General features: G+C 45.2%; 1 protein-coding gene across 21 annotated transcripts in view; it reads right to left on the reverse strand.

Annotated features, from left to right (window-relative positions):
• The window catches only part of LOC117980965 (putative uncharacterized protein FLJ44672), a 65123-nt gene extending 60048 nt beyond the window's left edge, over positions 1-5075 (reverse strand). For 17 of the 21 annotated variants that reach the window (XM_063605733.1, XM_063605723.1, XM_063605737.1 and 14 more), the window contains exons 1-2: positions 4689-5075; positions 536-646 (exon numbers count right to left, since the gene is read on the reverse strand). The gene's annotated coding sequence lies outside the window, so the exon portion shown is untranslated. The remainder of the gene's footprint in view (positions 1-535; positions 647-4688) is intronic. The other 4 variants (XM_063605720.1, XM_063605719.1, XM_063605718.1 and 1 more) reach the window with 3 other exon arrangements.
• Positions 5076-5128: the final 53 nt, after the last annotated feature.

Consider the following 5128-nt stretch of genomic DNA (forward strand, 5'->3'; position numbering starts at 1 on the left):
CAATCATTGTGACTGACACAGTAAAATATTAAAATACTATTTTCAAAATGTATACAAGCTTAATGTTCTATTTATTCAAACTATTTATTTAAAATACAAATCATCAACATAATTTGCCACTAAAATCTCATGCAGTCCCTTCACAGGACACATGATCCACTGGGAGTTAATAAATTAGCAGCTGGCAGGCAGTGACACACAGCAAAAATGAAAACCAAGAGGTGAAACAGTTTTGAAATAAAGAAGGTTTTAAAGCTAAGAGAAATTATTGAATTACTAAGTCATTAGCACTAATTTTGAGCCAACTAATTAATATGAGATGATACAACGTCCTATGCTTTGGTAAATTCAAACTATGTTTAAACACTGTCTGTAATGTGACTTTCAAAATGCTCCTGGCTTTACAAAGATGAGATTATAATGTAGTAATACATGCTAAAGCATTTCCCCCTGCAGAACATGTTCTAACTTTCATCAGTCACATTGAGAGTCCAGAAGATGAAGGAAAAGGTCATGGATTTCGCTGAGAACTTACCAGAGCTGAACTCCCTCACTTTCCGTTCCCCAGCATTGGCAGGTTCCAGGACTGGTGGCTGTGGTGGCTCGTTGGTCTTTGTTCTCTTAGAAGGTGGAGAATAATCATCATCTTGAAAAAGAAAATGGTGATTATTGAAGGAACCATCTTAGAGTTACAGCCACCTGCGGGTCAACAACATTCAAAAGCTGAACGGGGCTTTAAAGCTATTTTGAGTATTAATAATTATTTCTGTATTGTGATCTTCAGCATACTTTTTTCTAGTTTCATTTGAAATTTTATTCTTTTGGGATGTGCTCAAGTGAATACTGCTTTTTCCTGTCTTGCTTCATTATTTTTTAGTTTGCTTCATTTGAGTCATCATTATAAATCTCCCCTTCTCCTCAAATAACTTTCAAATTGATGCCAAGAACTATATTCTATTTTCAGGCTGTTGAGAAAAAACTTTCAATGAAGACAGCCACCTAAAGCTATACAAATATAGAAGAAAGGGGATAAAATAAAGCTTAGATTGGAAACAAATTTAAGATTATACAAAATTCAAGCATACATAAACAAGGGAAGCTGGATAATTATATGTTCAAATACTTTTAACATGTGCAAAATGTGTAGACTTAAAGAAATAGGGCTGGCCAGGCGTGGTGGCTCACGCCTATAATTCCAACACTTTGGGAGGCCAAGGCAGGCGGAGCACTTGAGGTCAGGAATTCAAGACCAGCCTGGCCAACATGGTGAAACCCCATCTCTACTAAAAATACAAATATTAGGCTGGGCGCGGTGGCTTATGCCTGTGATCCCAGCACTTTGGGAGGCCAAGAAGGGTAGATCACCTGAGGTCGGGAGTTTGAGACCAGCCTGACCAAAATAGAGAAACCCCATCTCTACTAAAAATACAACATTAGCCAGGCATGGTGGTGCATGCCTGTAATCCCAGCTACTCGGGAGGCTGAGGCAGGAGAATTGCTTGAACCCGAAAGGCAAAGGTTGTGGTGAGCCGAGATCGCACCATTGTTGCCCAGCCTGGGCAACAAGAGTGACACTCTGTCTCAAAAAAAAAAAGAAAACAAAAATTAGCCAGGAGTGCTGGCACATGTAATCCCAGCTACTCGGGAGGCTGAGGCAGGAGAATCGCTTGAACCAGGGAGGCAGAAGTTGCGGTTAGCCGAGATCAACACCACTGCACTCAAGCCTGGGTAACAGAGCAAGACCTTGTCGAAAGAAAAAGAAAAAGAAAAGGAAAGAAAGGAAAGAAAAGAAATAGGGCTACATTATTTATGAAACAGATACTGTTGACTCAGTCACTAGAAAGTCTGTGTATAAATGAGCAGTGAGATATTCAAGAACAGCACACACACACTACTCAGGACAGCTATTGTGAGAGTTCCATGCTCATTTCCTTGTGGATACACCAGCAACTCACTCTGCTATGATCCTGCAATACATCTCATGTTAGCATTAGAGACATCTGGGCCAGGCGCGATGGCTCACACCTGTAATCCCAACACTTTGAGAGGCCGAGGCAGGCACATCACCTGAGGTCAGGAGTTCCAGGCCAGACCGGCCAACATGGTGAAACGCCGTCTCTACCAAAAATACAAAAATTAGCCAAGCGTGGTGGCGCGTGCCTGTAATCCCAGCTACTCAGGAGCCAGAGGCAGGAGAATTGCTTGAACCCAGGAGGTAGAGGTTGCAGTGAGCCGAGATCGTGCCACTGCACTCCAGCCTGGGCAACACAGCAAGGATCCATCTCAAAAAAACAAAAAAGAAAAAAGAAAGAAAGAAAGAAAAAAGAATTAGAGACATCTGGATCAAATCAGCTGCCACTGTCATCTTCCAGTCCTGCAAAGAGTCAGATAACGTCCTATTAAGATTGCTGCTCACACATCATCTATAAAATACTGAAAATATCATTTTAAGAAATCTTTTTTTAATTTTGAGAGGGAGTTTCGCTCTTGTTGCCCAGGCTGGAGTGCAATGGCCTGATCTGGGCTCACCGCAACCTCCACCTCCTGGGTTCAAGCGATTCTCCTGCCTCAGCCTCCCGAGTAGCTAGGATTACAGGCATGCACCACCACACTTCATTAATTTTGTATTTTTAGTAGAGACAGGGTTTCTCCATGTTGGTCAGGCTGGTCTTGAACTCCCAACTTCAGGTGATCCACCCACCTCAGCCTCCCAAAGTGCTGGGATTACAGGCGTGAGCCACCGCGCCTGGCCAAGAAATCCTTCTTTAAAGAAAAGGCCAGGCTCGGTGGTTCACGACTATAATTTCAGCACTTTGGGAGGCCAAGGTGGGTGGATCACTTGAGGTCAGTAGTTTGAGACCAGCCTGGGCAACATGATGTAACCCCATCTCTACTAAAAATAAAAAAACAAACAAAAAAAATTAGCCGGGTGTAGTGGTGGGCACCTGTAATCCCAGCTTCTCAGGAGGCTGAGGCAGGAGAATCGCTTAAACCTGGGAGGCGGAGGTTGCAGTGAGTGGAGATCATGCCACTGCACTCCAGCCTGGGCAACAACAGCAAGACTCCATCTCAAAAAACACAAAAACAAAAACAGACTCCATCTCAAAAAAAAATCAAAAACAAAACAAAAAACAAATGTGGTATGGAAATGAAAATACTGTGTTAAAGACAGTTTCATGCAAAATAAAAGACCACTCAAATACAATAAGCTGTCTTTTTAGATGGGTATAATTGTTATTCTTATTTAACAGCTAAAGAAACAGGCTCAGAGAATGTTATTTGATTGGACTGTGTTGCATCTCTGAACAGTGCAGCTGAGATCAGACTTCATGTGTAACTCCACTACCCTACCAGGATGCCTCTCATAAAGGTAAGAAATGTAAATTTGGCCTAATATACAAAGTTGCCAGGGCAGCACTGGGTCAGTTCTACATATAGTACTTCTACGTTCATCAACGGAAACTTTAAGGGAAGGTGAAAACGCTTCTAGAAGGCGACTGGACACCAACGCCTTTGGGCTCTTCTTCTAAGGCCAATAGTGACCTAAATTATTGACTGACTGCTTCAATCAAGTGGACAAAAAGGTACCAAGGCCGCCAACATCAGACAAATTCACTTGAGGGCCTATCTATGTGCTTTGAAAGACAAACCTGCTGTTGTGAAGGACACTGTATTTCAGAAAAACATAATCATATTAACAACTAGTAACAATGTAAAATGCTGATGTGTTGAATGCTACTTTAGAAAAACGTGTTAAAATCTACGAAAAAAATTTATGATACAAAACTACGTTATCAATCATCTAGCTAGCTAACTATCTACAGACATGGTTTCATTCTGTTGCTCAGGATGGAAAGCAGTGGGATGATCATAGCTCACTGCAGCCTTGAGCTCCTGGCCTCAAGTGATCCTCCTGCCTCCTAAGTAGCTGGGGCCACAGGTGGACACAGTGACACCTGGGTTTTTTCTTTTGTAGAGACAGGGTTTCACTACATTGCCCAGGCTGGTGTCAAACTTTGGAGTCTCGCTGTGTCACCCAGGCTGGGGTGCAGTGGTGGGATCTCGGTTCACTGCAACCTCTGCCTCCTGGGTTCAAGCGATTCTCCTGTATCAGCCTCCCAAGTGGCTGGGACTACAGGCATGTGCCACCACACCCGGCTAATTTTTGTATTTTTTGTAGAGACTGGGTTTCACCATGTTGGCCAGGCTGGTCTCAAACTCCTGACCTCATGTGATCCACCCGCCTCGGCCTCCCAAAGTGCTGGGATTACAGTCATGAGCCGATGAACACTTTCTTATGCTATTAAATGGCCTAACCCAGGCGGGTCGTGGTGGCTCACGCCTGTAATCCCGAAAACTCGGATGGCCAAGGTAAGAAGATCACTTGAACCTAGGAATTCGAAACTGGCCTGGGCAACATAGCGAGACTCCCATCCCTACAAAAGATACAAAAATTAGGCCAGGCGCACACCACGCTCGGCTAGTTTTTGTATCTTTTGTAGAGACGGGGTTGCGTCATGTTGCCTAGGCCGGTCTCGAACTCCTGAACCCAAGCCATCCATCCTCCCGCCTCGGCCTCCCAAAGTGCTGGGATTACAGGGCCCAGCCAGCCTCATGTTTTCTTTAAGCACTCCCTCCCTGTTGCACACTTGGTTAGTTTTCTTTTTAATTTTTTAGACAGGGTTTACCTCAGTCTCGCAGGCTGGAGTGCTGTGGTGGGATCACAGCTCATTGGAGCCTTGAACCTTGGGGTTCAAGTAGCTGGGGGGCTGAGGTAGGACTACAGAGATGGGGTCCCGCCATGTTGCCAGGCTGCTCTTGGCCTGAAGGGCTTCTCCCGCTGGCCGCGCCCGGACATAGTTTTCTATTTTTGACCGACATAAACACTGTGCTGAGTCGGCGTTTGTCAACACACAGGACCTGGCGGGGAGGTCGCGGTTACCAGGCTCCACTCTAAGTAGAAGACTGCCCAGCTCCAAGCACTGTACCTCCCCGGTGACGTCGCCGAACGCCCGCTCTGTGACGATACTGAAGGCCCACCTTCATGACGCCGCCGAAGGCCCGCCCCTGTGACGCCGCCGGAGGCGCGCCCTTGTGACGTCGCAGAGGCCCGCCCCTCACGCGGAGC

The sequence above is a fragment of the Pan paniscus genome, chromosome 6, assembly GCF_029289425.2.
Source record: "Pan paniscus chromosome 6, NHGRI_mPanPan1-v2.0_pri, whole genome shotgun sequence".
In the NCBI taxonomy this organism is placed as follows: domain Eukaryota; kingdom Metazoa; phylum Chordata; class Mammalia; order Primates; family Hominidae; genus Pan; species Pan paniscus.